General features: G+C 36.6%; 1 pseudogene; it reads right to left on the minus strand.

The window, feature by feature from the left end:
• Positions 1 to 1,572: 1,572 nt before the first annotated feature.
• On the minus strand, positions 1,573 to 14,003 carry LOC132041373 (microtubule-associated protein 70-2-like; annotated as a pseudogene).
• Positions 14,004 to 17,280: the final 3,277 nt, after the last annotated feature.

The following is a 17,280-nucleotide window of genomic DNA, read 5'->3' on the forward strand; positions in this document are numbered from 1 at the left end:
CGACCGTATAATCCCACCTGAGGGACCTTCAACGGGATGGTTCCTCATGTCCATTATACGGTCCGTATAATGGGCCGTATAACCCATCAGTCCACTGAACTTGTTCTCGTCACTTCGTTTGATCTCCGATACTTATGGAACCTTCTTAACACTTGTTTAATACTTCATTAACAATCCAAGGGACGTTATAACTCTTCCCTAAAACTTCATTAAGTCATCATTAATTCGATACTCGTAAATCTTACCCGACACATGACATATACTTTACTTTTCCTTAACAACTTTCGTCTCCTACTTCAAATGTCTTGATTTCTTACTTAGGGTCATCAAATGTCATTATTTACTTATTGTAATACCATACACTTCGTGCTCTTCGTTAGCCCATTCACTGTGCATCAACGGAAAATTTTTCGAGGAGTAACAGTGTCTTTCTAGAGACCGCACCTTGAGTGCGACCATCCAAGCGCACACATAAGGCAGATTTATTAGAGTAATTGATAAGCTCCCAATGCGCGATTTTTTAACCCATCCCTAGGAGCTCTCTCCTTTTCGCCTTAGTGACTCGAACTCACAACCTTAGGATTAGAGTTGGATGGTGCTTACCACTTGAGCAACCTTCTTTTGTCCAAAAGCTCACATAGCCATGACTAGTTTTTTTTTTTGTTTTTTTTTGTTTGTTTGTTTGTTTAAGGGAATCAAGTTCGAGACTTTTCCTATTTTTCCCATTTGGTCTTTTATAGTAGCTTGCGTTTATTTCATTAGTCAGTTGGCCTATTTTGAGTTTATTAGGAAAGTCTTGAGAGAGATTTGGGACCTGTTGGTTCACATTCAACTTCGGTTTACGTGTCTTTGAAGATTTGGATTCTTAATGGTAATCTTCTTCTTTTCTTTACATCTAGGGTTCACTTCTTCGTTCTTTGGAGGCGAATGAGTTACTTCCCAGTTGTTGCTTGAGACATTCGCCTTGGGTTCTGAATTTTCTTGTCTTTGATTATTCAGGCTATTTCGAGTACTTTTAACCAAAAATATATCTTAGTTCTTGCTTTCCGTTACTATTATTTTTATATTCTGCTATCATCCATATCTCGAATTGTATCAATACCACTCATGAAATTACCCTACCATAGTTTTCTTTGGACTGAATTATTTACTGAGATACAAGTATACAACCCATGTTAATTATCCTTCTAAGATTTCTTTGTACATTTAGAACTATGGCATTGTAGGTACCACCAACGAAATTTTCCTTGAATTCAAAATGGTGCAAGTAAAACTCCAGATCCTAAGTTCGAAATGGTGCAAGTAAAACTATAGGAAATTTTCAAAATGGTGCAAGGAGAACTCTAGAAAATTTTCCTTGAGTTTGAAACTGTGAAAGTGGAACTCCAAATTTTTTTTCTTAATGATGCAAATGGAACTCCAGAAAACTAGATGATACTGTCCTGGAATTCGAGAAGGAAACAATACGCTCCATGAATTTTTCTGGAGTTTGAACTATCCATTTCAAACTCCAAGAGTTCTTTGGACTCCTTGTACAATTTTTTCTTGCTTTTCAACAGTTCTACATCCTGCCAGTTAGTTAACTTAAATATGAGATGAACATTCTTTATACCTCTGCATAAGAAATATAATCCCGATCTTTAGCCACAGTTCCACAGAGAAGCACTTCCTTTACTCGTAATAATAGAAATATTTGTACAGACATGTACAGAAAATAAACTAATGTCCCCGAACAGCTAAAGTACTTTACAAACTGGCATAGGCTGAGACAGACTGATTATGCGAAGAAAAGGGAAATATTCAAGGGGAGAAATATTCCTTCTGATATGAAATGCCACCCATTTTCCTCATTGTTCGTTAAATTTTTTGTAGCTCCGGCCGTTTCTGTATTGAAAGTAAAACAAATATCATCAGATTCCTAAATTAAACCATCACTAGATCTACAGTTTTGTGATTTCTATGATGTAGAGAGTTGTCTTATTAAGAACTCGTAAAATTGAACTGGGAAAGAAAAAGTTCCTTGGGCCCCACATGTGTGGGAAAATATGACACTCTTCTTGTCATATGATCTTTCCTTTGCCTAGCCAGAAATACAGTAGTGATTAAAACTAGTGTTAACTTTGTGCGAGGACTGGGAAAGGGGTTCAAAAGATGCTCTATCCTTTCACCTAAGGAATGTCTATTTCCCCAACTCTTTCCTCCCGAACTAACCAGTGGAAGGAGAGCAACTTAAAGTTTCTACACTTTCCTTTTCCCCATTTTCAAAGGAGCTCTGTGGAAATAGTTTTCTGGAAAAAGTGTCTTACAAGGGACCCCTATTCCCAACGGTGGGAAAAAGAAAGTGTTGCACCCCTTTTTAACCGAGGCTAAACAAAGCACAACTTATGGAGCTCTGAAATAATTAATTATGTACAGAGTCGCCACCTAGCATTTAAGGTATACTAGGGTACCTATAAATTATTAATATATGCGATTTTTTAACATGGTCTACGAAAATAAGTGAGATTCTAGGTAAGGGTTCAAATTATTCCGAAGGGAAGGTGTAAGGCATCCTTCGTAATCCACAAATGTGGTTCCATTGACCAATTTAACTATACGAGGGATGTGTAAAAAGGCTTGATTATTATTTATAAAAAAAGATTAATGAAATTTAGACTAAAGAATAACTAATATGACTATTCACGTAATAAAGGATGTAAGTATTTACATATGTAGAAAATACGTATACATGATTATTTACGAGTGAACAAAGTGCACAATTATAGTGACTAACAATTTTGGCTTTACATGAATATATCATAAGGTATTTACTTAACAATGAACGATTTACCTTTGAATAAAAAAAAGAAAGATTCAAAACATATTTGATATAATAATTATTTTAAAAAAAAAGTTATCTGCAACTTAGGAGCTTGTGTGAAAAAAGGTATAAGGAATGGACATGAAATTATTTTGCACTCAAGGTGAGTTAACTAATTTAACTAGCTAGGTATGTACGCCTAATCAATTAATTATGAGAGTACATTCTAAAGCCTAAATATTGAGGAAAATCACCTTATTTATTTACTTAAGTGTGCTAAGCTATTGAATTAAAACTCTAGCGAAACATGATAACTATAAGAATATTAGCTACGAAAAATAATAGCGCCTAATATTAATTTATCTAAAACACATAAAATTTAAATCACTTAAACAGATCATAAATAAATACCATCAACCTGCACCCTAGAAAAAGTAAAGTTTCACTATATTTTATGCTTGTAAGAATGTAAACAAAATATAAACAGAGAATTTAAGAAGCTATTTGAACTTCTTTTGAGTGTCATCTTCAAAAAGGTAACTCCGGATACCTGCATGAGACTTAATAAAAATGTTAGTAAGAAAATAAATAACTATCGGATGAATAAAGAAATAATGAATAAACTTAAAATAAAAACCCGTCTTTGTACATGGAAGGCCTTGGAAATCGACGGAAATTTCTTCATCGGCCACGTGGGCTACGAACATTGGAAAGGCGACAAATCATCACATATCTTGATTTGCAATTGAATTGCTCAAACAATCTATAATCAGAATAGCTGTGGTCAAATTTTTGTGCCAATACTTGATGGAATTTCTAGCTTAATCCTCAAAAAGCCTTGTGATATTGCAGATTTCAAAGAACCCCACCAATAAAAACTTGTTTTTTTTTTTAATTAAACTTCAAACGATCAAAATTCTGAAATTGGCAGAGAAAAAAAAAAACGGAGCAGATTTATATGAAAGCTGATGCATTTATCATTTGATCCACCAAAATATTGAAAACCCAAAAGCCAAATAAGGCTCAAACATAAGAGATGAAGAAAAATAGAATAAACAGTGATCAAACTAGATCTCAAAAAGTAACAGAATTATTTATTAATCAGCCCAGAAATAGCAATGTCATCACTGCCTTTTTGAAAAAAATGGAATCTTTATAGCAGTATCATCACTGCTCCTTAGAAAGACAGCATCTTTTTTTGCATAGCCATTTAGTGGCCACTTGAAATGGAACAGGGGGATTATTACAACTGTTGTTGTTGCTATCAACATTACATCAATGGCAACAACTTTTATTTATTTATTTATTTATTTTTTTTGGGGGATATTTCAAAAGTACTACCAAAAGGAAGCTGGTCGGTGGGAGATGGAAAATGGAAGATGTGGGGTGTGAATTGGTGGAGATGGGCGGCTGTTGGGTTGGAGAAATAAGGAGGTGGAGATGGGCGGCTGTTTGAGAGAGAGGGAGAAAAAGTGGGGAGAGAAGTGGCGGGGAAGAGGGCTGTTTTTGGGTGCGTCGCCGAAAGAGGTGTGCGGGGTGATTTTGGTGCGTCGCCGGAGCTCGGAGCTCCGGCGGGGGCGGCGGCGGCTGGAAAGAGAGAGGGGGGAGAAAAATGTTTAGGGTTTAGGGGGAGAGGAAAAAAAGAAGATCTGATATGTGCTTGTGTGTTGTGCAAATATGTGTTGGATCCCAATAAAATTAAACCCCTCCCCTTCTTTTATAACATAAAATGATCCATTTTATTATCCAAAAAAATATAGAGCCATACCTTCTTGTCCCCAACCCATCATCTCAAATGTCATATTTTAAAAAAAAAAAATTAATTGCTCCGATTTTCTATACCGTCGGACTGTACTAAAATATAGTTAATTAATACATGTATAAATAATAACGTAAGTAAAAAAAAAAATAATAAAAAATATATATATATATATATATATATATATATATATATATATATATATATATATTAATGTGTAAGATATAAAAATGTATTGCTATAAAAATTAAGAGACAATTATTAATTACACAAAAAAAAATGGTAGTATTACGCTGTACATGTGCAAAATAATGATTCTTGAAAAATGACAATAAATTGATAAAATTCCTAAAATAAGGATAATCATCAATAAATTGTTAAAAAAATGTAAAAAATGTGTTTCGTGCTCTTTAACGAATCAGGGCCCCCCAAAACGCTAATTTTAAGCACGTCGGCCAAAATTAGGTGTCACCGTAAAGTGTCTAGTGTTTTAACTTAAACCTACATAAACTTTAGATAGAGATGATGCTATAAGTTCTCTTTCAAGAACCATGAAGAATCTGCATACTGACAGGGCATCAACTGAACCAATCTATAAGTTCAAAATGCATTCAAGGCATGTTACCTCAGGTAATTTTAGCTTTGAGGCTCTTGCTTTCCCTCTGCGCATGCAGATATAGTAACACATATGAGTGAATGTAATCCTTATTGAGCGTTGTGTATTCAGCAATTTGATTAGGGGAGGGGAGGGGTTTCGAGCTTCACCTTTGTGGAAGTGTATGACCAATCATGGCTCCCTTGGCAGAGCTACTGCGCTTTAGCCTTTGATCATACTCCTTGTCATTACGAATCTCAGCAACCTCCTTTTCCATGGCTGCAACTTCTCTACGCATCCTTTTGGCCTCAATTTCCATTGCCTTGTTTAATGTTTCAACCTTCTTTGCCAACATCTGCATATTTCACTTGAAGCTAAGCCAAATGAGAGAAAAAACAATGGGTGGGTTGTTTGTGTGGGTGGGTGTGTGTGCTAGCTAATTGTGGAGTTCAGAAAAACAGAGTATGGAACCTCAATAGCTTCGTCTTTGTCCTTAAGGCTATGATCTTTCGCATTGCAAGCTTTGCGTAGAACAATAACCTCTTTCTGAAGCATATCGTACAATGCTCCAGAAACATAATCTTCATTTTGCAACTTCATTTTCTCAGCAACATTCAGATCACCATTCTCATGTGTACTTACTATTTCATTGCTCTGGGACTCTCCGCTGGTATCACTATGTCCATTTTCTTTCTGATCCGTGAGCTGGACTGGTTTATCCTTACCCTCTGATCTGCTACCTCCATGAAATGATCCCGACAAGTTCTTTGCTTGTTTTAACAATAAGCTAGCATCATTTGACTGGGATGATCCAGATTGAAAACTTGTTTTACGTGATAAAGAACCATTTGAGGTCTAGACAAATTTTCAACTCTTCCGAGGGACATACGCCTTGAGCGCACATTGCCTATGCTTCTTCCTTCAGCCGCAGTGCGAGAAGTAACATTTGGAGACACCTTAAGCCTTTCTTCCAAAACTTTAAATCGTAATTGGCACTTTTCCTGGGGAATCAAGGACATGAAGTGCAATTGGTAGCATGTACACAATAAGCACAAAGCAGTATAATTTTCTGAACCATTTATGTTCTCACCTTTAACTGTGCTTCTGCTTTTGCAGCACGCTCTGCATTCGCCAGTTTATCTTTAAGCTGTTGCATTTCTCCCTGCAAAAACATATACAGAAAGATATAGTTTCCTGAATGTCGAGCATCATACTTGCTGAGTACATGTGAATGTTCATATGATATATCTGATATCCACAAGGTAACACTTAGTTTACTCTACTATCTAATTAGGCCAAACCCATTGATAGACACCTGTGGTTGTCCGGTTCATTTACTTGAACACCTCAACTAAACTTTGTTTCATTTAGACACCTGAGGTAGGACCCGACTGTGCCATTTAGACACTTTTTGCTGACTTGGCACATTGTGTGTGTTACACCAATACTGAGCACGTGAGGAGTTTTTTAGCTGAATATTTTTTTTTTCTCCTTGTACCTCACTCTTTATTCCTGCCACCTACTCCACCTTCCACCACCACCCGACCACCACCACACTAAATTTGGAAAACCTTACAGGAATATGGAAGAAAAAAACAGGAAAATTGAAAGAAAAGGGAAAGAAAAATCCGGCTATCTTTGTCGGAATCTCGCCGGAAAATCACTATTCAAACACTTTGAACGTTGGTGAAAACCCAGATTTGGAATTCAATTTTGTTGGCTAAATTTTAATTGAAATGAACGGTAGTTGTGTACTTGTGCTAAAATTCTTGATTAAGGCACTGGTTTGTCACTTTGGATGAAGAATGTTCATATGAAAATTTGAAGACTCCATTAAAATTCATTTGAAGCTTTGGACAAAAAATTCCCAGAACTCTTATTGTCAATTTGTTATAGAGCTTGACTTTGGAATTGAAATTATTGAAATTATAGTCTTCAGTAAGAAAGGGTCGGCCGGAGATCGCAGGTGTCGAACTTCTTCGCTGTCGTTGGGCCAGAGATCACCGGCGTCGAACTTGTTCGTTGTCGTTGGGCCAGAGATCGCCAGCGTCAAACTTGGCTTCGACGGATCTGGTTTATTTTTGGCATGAGAGTGACGAGGGAGCAACGGGGAGAGGGGAAATGAGCAATGTCTCATTTCTTAGAGTTCGTCGTGTCTCATTGCTTAGAGTTCATCGGAGCAGGTAGTATTGGTGATACGTGGTGGTTCACCGGTGGTCCAGTAGGGGTGGGATTTAGATAATAGGTTTTTTAATTTATTTTTGCTGAAAAATAAATTTTTTATTTTATAATTTTTTACTTTGCACCCAAATGCCACATGTCCTCTTTTAATTACTCATTATGCTACATCATCGCGAATATGTTACACACACTTTGTAATTTTAGTTGATTGTCAAAAAATGTCTAATTGGAACAAATTCAATGTAGTCTGAGTGCTCAATAGGTACAAGACTTAGTTGAGGTGTTCAAGTGAAAGAACCGGACGATCACAGGTGTCTATCGATGGGTTTGGCCATCTAATTACTATGGTTGCAGATCCAGAGAAAGCAAGTTAGATAGAACTTTCATCTGACCTCACATTTTGTGGTTGAAGGTCCACTCTCCTTTAAAGTTAACTCCTTTAGTCCCATTTATCTGTCTTAACTGACCTCACATTTTGATTAATTTGAAAATTCCAAGAGCAGAAGTAGGTCCATATAACTAAGACTAATTAAATAGTGAGGTGAAGAAATTTCCATTTCAAGGAAAAAGAAGAAAAAGTTGGACATGGAAATAAAATAAGCAACAAAAGGGTCAGAGTATAGAGGATATTGACTTGCTTTTAGCAAGAACTATGTTTCCAAACAAGGATCCCAAGTCCAGGAAGGCAACCTGTGTTCTATTAGTAATTACTCATATATATTAAAGACAGAACAACAGTTAGTTCAGGTTGATTCGTGCAACAATCCTTGTTTATTACAATGAAGGTTCTTTTATATTGCACTATTATGACAGTTAACCTAAGGTTTTTTTAGAAAGTGTAATCAAAGAAAGCTAATGTATACATGCCTGGTAAAATTTTCTTTCTTCAAGCCATTGTTTTACAGGCATTACTTTGTCATTGGCATCTTTCCAGTCATTGGCAACAACAACAGCTACTCTGTTTGCAGAAATCTTTGCAAGGGCTAGCTCACGATCTAGGATTCTTTTCTCCTCCTATAAACCATAAGATTTAGTCAACCTCAAAATATGACAGTTACTGAATTTAAAAATAAGAAGTTGACAGCCACTTACATTAAGTTCTTGCACTTTTCTCTGGTATTCTCGTACAGCATTTGCTGCAGCTCCACCAGCCAATACAGCTTCCTCAAGCTCGTGGACAGTTTGTGTTAGCTTTTCAACCTCTGCAACCTTCTGTCTATGCATTTTGTCCAATATCTTATTCTCTTCCTGCAATAGGAATCTAAATGCTTACACCGAAATCTTGATAGTGACAGCTAAAATGAAAGTACGCTTCCCATTGAAATTACAAACTGAAGGAACTTTAGTGTCTGCAAAACCTGGCATATTTCTATCTGTTTCATTAGATCTTGATTTTTATTTTGCAGGTCATCAACCAAAGCAGCCTTTGCCAATGCCATTTGAACAGTTCGATCTGCCTCCAGTAGAGCGGCTTCTTTAGATTTTGTAAGTCGATCTAGTGCTTTATTGTCATCCTGCAACTTTGCTATCTGCAAGCGGAGTCACAAGAGGCAAACTTTTTAATTTTGAAAGAAATAGCAACACCGAACTTCACCAAGGTAGCATCATGAGTAATTCTCAAGAACAACGAAGAATACCAAAGGCGATGCGTACCTCTAATCTGGTCAGCTTTAACTCTGCCTCCAGGGGTGTGATGATTACCTCAATGGGCGGCATTTCATCATCTTTATGTGCGGTATGAACTCTCCGAAGAGTAGCTTCTGCAGCAAATTGTGCAGCCACCGCTGCCTTTTTCTCATCATTTATTTTCTTAATCTCAAGGTTCTGAAATATCAAAAAGTCTCGATAAATCCATAATTCTGAATGATTAGGCTCCAAATTCTTAGTCATTTTCCTTTTTCTCAGTTAGTTACAATAGGCTGTCTCACGGTCATAGAAGAATAAAGGGAAAGAAACTAGTCATGAAAAAATATTAAGGACATGTGATAACAGTAGCAAAACATGTACCTTGTTTTCAAGAAGAGCCTCTGTTTTTTTCAGCTTTTCAGCTACTTTCTTTAGCTCATCATTTAGCTGCAAAAGCATCCAAGGAAAAGGAAAAAGGACGTCAATAACATAAAGTTCGCTTCATTATTCTTTTTTTCTTTACTTGAAAAAGTGCCAATGTATATTTAGGACATAGTATAAATTTGGTGCAACTGTTGAGTTCTACAGAAATGTACAGAATGCTGCCGGTTATATGCTCCTGCTAAAAAAAACCAAAGGTAGACTTGCTCAAATGGCTGAAACTTCGAATTACATAGTGATATGTTGAAATCTGATGGCATTTTCTTTAGCAGTCATCATGGAAAGATATGAACCTTACACGTAAAGATGTCGTACATCAATTTTAGTGAATAAAAAAGACTGCAATAATTCTACACTTTTTTTTTAATTTGAAGAGGCTAACTTCAACATCCTACCCGAGTGATCCATTAAATAAATAGAAAAGTGATCCATTATGTTCCTTTGACTCTTCGTCTTACAGCGTTACAGCTCTTTAACCAAGATTTACTGACTCTTGGTCACCAGACTTCTAAGGTGCTAAGTTTTGTTATGGATAATCAACTATCAGATTCCAGAGATGATAGGCATTTTAACAAAGATTTACAGACTCTAGGAAGACCAGACTTCTTGATTTGCTAACTTTTGATATGGATAAATAGTTATGAGATTCCATACATAGTGGCATTTCAAGACCAGAACACGGCTGACAAATTCAGCAGCTTCAACGACAAATCCAGCCATCGGGTCATAAATATTCTTTTGACTAATTCTTTTAGGAAGCACTTTGTTCCTTTGAGCCTTCACCATACAGAATTAGAGCTATTTAACCAAGATTCACAGATTTGGACACCAAACTTACTAAGCTTCGAACTTTTGATCTGGATAAATAGTTATCGGATTCCAGGGACAAGGGCATTTTACCAAGACCAGGTCACGAATGAAACATTCAGCAGCTTCAACGACAAATCCAGTCATCAGATCATAAATATTTCCTTTGACTAATTCCATTATGAACCGAAGCAAAATGCTTCATAAGATCCATATAGCGAAGTTTAAATTGACCTTGCAATGTATGGTCAAACGAAAGTTAAGATATAACTGTTGAATTTAGTTCAGGGGTTTAAATTATACGGATGGACCATACTCTAAATGGTGTACTTAAATTAACTATACACAGACATTCCTTTTATTTAGCCCAAACCCATCGACAAACACCCGTGGTCGTCCACTTCTTCCACTTAAGCACCTAAAGTGGCCCTTGTTCCATTTAGACACTTCAGGTGGCTATTCCTATTCCACTTAGACACTTTTTGCACCGTTATCGGAGCAAAACCAACACCAGTCGTCTCCTACGTGGATTAAGTGGCCAATTAAATTGTGTCAGCTCATTTAAATTGTGCCAACTCAATTAAATTGTGTCAACTCATTTTAATTGTAAATTCACTAACTTGTAAATTCGTGGAGTTTTGACCATTAAAAATTGGGGCTTTTGGGCTGGTTGGATGTGCAATGAGGTGGCACCCCCTTTGGTGTTGGTTTTGCTCCGATAAGTTGTGCAAAAAGTGTCTAAGTGGAATAGAAATGACTCACCCCGAAGTGTCTAAATGGAATAAGGGTCACTTTAAGTCTTTCGAAGTGAAAGAAGTGGACGACCACATACGTCGATGGGTTTGGCCTTTTATTTATTATTCTATTACACCCTTTTCTATTGTCAGGTTGAAACCACAGAGTTTAATTTCACCCTGGCATTTGTTTCCTTCTAATCTTCCCAAGTTACCTTAGTTATTTACCTCAAAGATTAAGTGTAGCTTTTGTTATTATTGGGAAAGTTAGACAAAGGCAGTTTAAACATAAAATTTACTGTCTGCCCAATTTAGAATCAAGAGAAGTGTTGAGGGAGTGTAGCAAAAAGTGCATTAATGATTCTACAAGAAGGAATGGACTAGAGAAAAGGTTGTGCGCGTACCGTACAAGATCCATACAACTTATTTTGTATTAAGTGAGATAAAACCTTTCTTGTCTGTAAAGTGCACATTATTTTATCATTAACTAAATGAAAAGGTAAACATTCAATTTCACTGGATGGAGTTGAAAAAACTATAGCAAATTAAAGTAATAGATCAATTTATATTAGGAAAATTGCAATTAGTTACTTTTATTCTGTATTAGGTATAGCTATATCAATTTTTAAATGATTCGATATTTTCATATAGGTTTCCATACCTCCTCAACTGCCTTTTCTTTAAGGCGTTCTGAGTACTTCAAAGACTTGATCTCTCCATGTGCCTCCCCCAATTCTCTATCTTTGTCTGCAAGGTTGTACAGACCTTTAGCTCCGGTAAGAAGTATGTAGAGACTTATCAAGAAAAAAAAATAAGTAAGTGGTATGTAGAAACTATAGTTGTGCCAGGAAAAAAAAACCCATAAAGGAGAATAAAAGGAAAGAAAAAGCAAGAGAGGGACAGAAGCATGCCCCTCCGGAAAGGAAAATGCATAGTTGATCACGGTTGATTTAAGTTTCACCTAAGAGTAACACACCCAATATTTAATTTGTGAACAAACTCTTTCCTGTTTAAGGATACTCAGAGTAGCTTCAAGTAAGACGTTCGTAAGAGTCAAAAGGTAATCCCATGAACCTAAATTCCTGAAGGTGCTTACGTTTTAGTTCTGAAATATTTTAGGTACAACAGATGTTAGTATGTTTTTTGATTCATTTTAGTATCCAGCTTATCATTCAAAACCCATTAATATTGCAAATTGTGGGCAGCTAAGCCATTGTATCGAGACATTTGTTATAGCATGTTTGTTAAATATTGCTTCTAGAATCCTACATCAAAGCACTCCAATTATTAGCCATGTAATAAATAATCACCTCTTTGTGGCTAACATGATCACCCTTCTTCATATGCCACCTTCAATAGATCACAGTTGGATTCGTAATTCTTTTTTATATTTATCTTTTCTTAATCCATTTTGCCAATATATCTAATTGTACCCTCTTCATCGCAGAAATTATTTTGCTAGAATATGCTTACATTCATCAGATTCAATCCATGTTGGGATGAAACAAAAAGGGAAGAAATGTGCAATCTTCATCATATGGGCTGTAAGATAAGGTCACAGGAAGACCTACGAATGCAGAACATTCATCAAATTTACTATGATGAACAGGTCACAAGAAGACATACGAGAACACCAACTTTGGCACGTAAACTTACTAGAATGTGCGAATGTTCATCAATTGGACCATCTGAAGAGATCACAAGAGGACCTATAAGTAGGGGACCAACAAAATTGGCTCCATTATCACCAATGAACATATTCACATGCAACAACAAATATTATATTTTAGCATTTTTCCACTCAAAGAAAACAACCTTCACAATTCTAATTTGTCTTTATTAGCTTTTGATGTCACAAGTTTTCAAATATTCCATGTGAGCAACCCTCATACATCTTTTTCTGTTTTCCACAGCAAATTAATGTTTTTTTTTTTTTTTTTTTTTTTTTTAAATAGCGAAACAAACCAAAAAAGTAGTTCACAAGAAGAGAGAAATAAAAAAAGAACTCTCAGGCAAGTTATCAACACCATTCGCGAAAAAAGATGATGAAAATTAAAAAACTGCTCCAAATTTGAACTTTTTGTCAAGTAGATTGTCAACATAAATCCAAAACTGCCTCAAAATCAAAGCTTTTTAACATCAGTAAACAGTCTGGAGAAACAGCTTCACCATAAAAGTTTAATCATAACCCATATGGAATTTTTTTTTTCTTCCTATTTTCGGCAAACCATTTTCTATTGAAAAAACACTTAGAATGCAACAACAACAATAATGCCTCAATTTCAAACTTCCCCATAATTTTAAAAATAAAATAAAAAGAAAGGATGACAATAGTAATTTGTGGATGTAATTGAAATCCAATAGAAAAATAAAAGGACAGATAAGAAATGACAAAGCTGGCAAAAAAAGAGGAAGTAATCACATAATTGCACAAAGGAACGAAGAAATTTCTTCGAACCCAATCCAAATGGGTGCAAAAAAAAAAACCATTTTATTTTCTTTTCATCAAAGCAAACACTAACAATTGAAAATAGAAATCATGGTCATACTTACCATGTTTATAGGAGCAGTGAAATCCAAATATAGAACATAACAAATGGAGCAGTATTAAAAAAGGGGGAAGGTAAAGCGGTGAAGTGAAACTTAATACAATTCATAACAGAAACTTCAAGAGAAAAAAGAATAAGAATTGATCACACAAAATTAGACAAGAAAATGGAAATTCTTCAAACCCAATTCCCCAAAAAAAGGAAAAAATGATTATAAAAATGATTCTAACCTCGGAGTTGATTGTCAAGACGAGTGAGCTCAATTCGGATTGGATCAGAGCCATGCAAGATGTTCATTGTTTTGTGTGAAGAAAAATACTACTAATAGAGAGAGAGAAATCTGTTTCAGTACTTGTTGTGCAGATAGATAGTTCCAAACCCCAAAATTCTGGACTACACAGTATAATGCATGTGATGTGTATACGTACAATCATTTTCTGTAGTTATATGATGAAGAATGGGTGGGTTTTATTTGGTGGTTTAAACGGTGGGAGAAGAAGAGGATTTAATGTGGTTTAAGCGGGGTTTAATGACTGACACTTGCACACAATTATGCTTTTCTTTTTATTTAATTAAACTTTCTGTAGGGGAGGGTGGGGGAATTATTGGTAGTTCTTGCGTGTGCGTTGTTTTGCTCCCAACACACACACAAGGATCTTATTCGCTGTAAAGTAATATAGTGACTTTAATAGTCGGATATCAATATCCACAGAGACTTGTGATCAACGATTAAATGAGAATTTACTATTACTACTAATTATGCAAGTACGCATGTAAAATGTTTTTATTGTTTTGTAAACTAATGTAGAAAGTAAATAACTAACTAATTATTCTAACAGTTTCTCATGAACATTCGTTTAAGACTTGAGTTTATCACAGAGAGATTAGTATTCCAGAATCGTGGTTGATTCACCAATCGTATTGAGTCATTCAAGTATCTTATGTCACACCCCAATTTCCGATAGGGTATGATGGCACCCGAGCCCTTCTGCCGAAGCGAACCGGCCGATTAACGTAACACTCAGACCACCTTGGGCCCACAAAACATAACATACACACGATATGAGAATTTTTCGGAAAACAAACATGCCTTTCGTTTTTTTTTTTTTTCCAAACCAAATAAAATCTCGCAATCGTATGAAAACGTAATGTGAGGCATAACGAACTTCGGCTTATATAGCCGCTTGCCAAACACATCGGAGCATAATGCATACAAACACATAAAACACATAGCCGTTACAAAATGTACCCGACATATCATACACTCGACATGCCTTCCAAAGTCTCTATCATAACCGAACACCATACAAAGCACTGCGACTCGGCGGCCTCACGGAGAGAAATGGAGCTCGCCAATCCGAGTCCTGAAAGATCTTCTCGCTAGCATCACCGACTCATCCGTGGGTACTGCGTGGCATGAAACGCACCCCGAAGAAGGTGGTCTGCATTTGGGGGTGCGCGGAAAGTGAAATGAGCAAGATACATCAAACGAGCTCGTAACTAAGTAGGAAGTACGGAAAGTGAAGTCGTAATAACCCAACTATCTAAGTACTTACATCAAACACACAAATCATGCGTACTCATACCGAACGCGTCGTAATCTTTGTCATATGGAATGACAAGAACCGATGTGGGATCGCTCACCATCGGTGATCAAACTCGTCACCTGAGAACAAACTCGTATACATCATCACATATCAAACGCGGTCCATGCGACACAGCGGGAATGACAATGGTCGCCACCCTATCCGGCACCACAACACAAGATAACACCGAAGTTTCAATCTCGTATCCCCGAACACAACACATCGTCACAACACATCATAAGCCATATCACAAAGATAACTCCATAAATCCAACCCTCCACATGGCGAGGTCGGGGAACCGAACACAAGATAGCTCCAGAGTATATCATAGTGCGCGCGATCTATATCTGGGCCGGGATGCGGTGGAAAGAGGTAACACAAAACGCACGAACGGAACATCGCAAGTAACCACACGCATGTCGATACATCATCAACCAGACTCAACCGAATAATCAAAACGAACCCTGCTGAAAAATCCAAAACCATAGTCAAAACTAGTTTCTCCGAATCTCGCTCGGGGCATGTCAAACCGAATCCTTTTAGAAACCGTTGTTACGCATCAAAATCATAGGCGTAAAATCTTATTTCCAACTCGACAAAAAATAAATAATCATAGTGAAGAAAATGTTAAATTTTCCGAAAATCCATAAAGGTAGCATAGAAAGGCCGCGGGCCCCACGGTAGTCTTGCCGACCCCCGTCCGAGCCCGACTACGAGGGGTAGGGAGAGTGTGATGCCTTATGAACTTACATATTATGTTTGGGGCGTTTCGAGGTGGTAACAAAAAGTTACGGACGTTCGTAGTTTTAAAGTCGTTTTGGAACGGGTCTCTTTTGAAAACAAGATTTTTTTTAAAAAATAGAACTCTTTTCAAACACCTTAAAAGTTTAATCCTACAAAAGACATAAGTGGTCATAACTCAACCGCGTTAAAGATACGAACATCGAGGAACTTATACGAATCGCTTACACAATATTTCAAACTCAACCATATCAAGAACATACAAACACGGCTGTCCGATACTAAGGATGCCTACAAAGACAAAGCTAAATACGATTCACAAACCTACTTGAAATTTACGAATGGAATTACCCGAGGCACAAATCATGTCATACCTTAGTTCCGTCTAAGACATGCCAAAAAGAAAAGAAAGGGTAAGCTTTCACATACCACGGCTTGCTTCTAAGCTAATCCAACGTAAGTTCGTCTTCTCAAAAATCTACAACAACATCAATAGCATCGAACATTAGTCCGATACTAAGGATCCAATTCCAAACCATTACCTTTCTGCTGAATTTTCGCGGCGCTTCACCTATAACTTGGCCCCCGAGAATTTAACTCGCCAAATCTTCAACAACAATACCAACAACCATTCCAACGACATTAATAAGTAATTTCAAACGCATCTTCCCAACACTAACAAGTCATTTCCACATACTTCGACACATTCCAATTATATTCAACTTAACTACATATTTCCAAACTAATGTCAACGATCGCATATTCGAATAACAATTCAAACCTTTCATACACAAATCAATAACATTTCCCACAATCCACGAAATTATTCAAAACAACCCAAACAAAACATAAGGCAACCCCGAAGCTTTCCAAGTCCAAGGAAATATCAACAACGCATTTCTTTCCTTTCAAATTCATCAACTATACCAACAATTCACACGTTGACAACATTATCTTCCACAAATCTTACGAAACTATATTAAAACTTCTTAATGTTCTAAATGAAGCCCATCAACGATTACAACACCAACTTGGCACATTAAGCTCTCATTTACATCATTGCATTCAAGACGACGACAACCAAAACACACTAAATAAAACTTGTTCTTCACTTTCTTTCCATTACGTACGGCCCAACCTCAACTCCAACACCTTGGGCGAGTTTCAATCATTTTCTACACACCACAACAACATACAAACAAGCTATATACAATTAGTTCACTATCTCCATACAACACACACAACACACGGCCACATACACACAACACACTAACATCCATATATTCATGAATTCCATCCTTTTCTACGTACCACAACATGCACACATCACCCATAAACATGCAAAAAGGATAGAACCTCACCCTTCCATCTGCTTTCTTCCAACTCTAGGCTAAGCTTGTTCTTTGCAAAACGGAGAGTGGTTCTCTTGTTCCATCAACTACTCCACGATAACAAGGACCT

Source organism: Lycium ferocissimum, unplaced genomic scaffold (genome assembly GCF_029784015.1).
Source record: "Lycium ferocissimum isolate CSIRO_LF1 unplaced genomic scaffold, AGI_CSIRO_Lferr_CH_V1 ctg10019, whole genome shotgun sequence".
NCBI lineage: Eukaryota > Viridiplantae > Streptophyta > Magnoliopsida > Solanales > Solanaceae > Lycium > Lycium ferocissimum.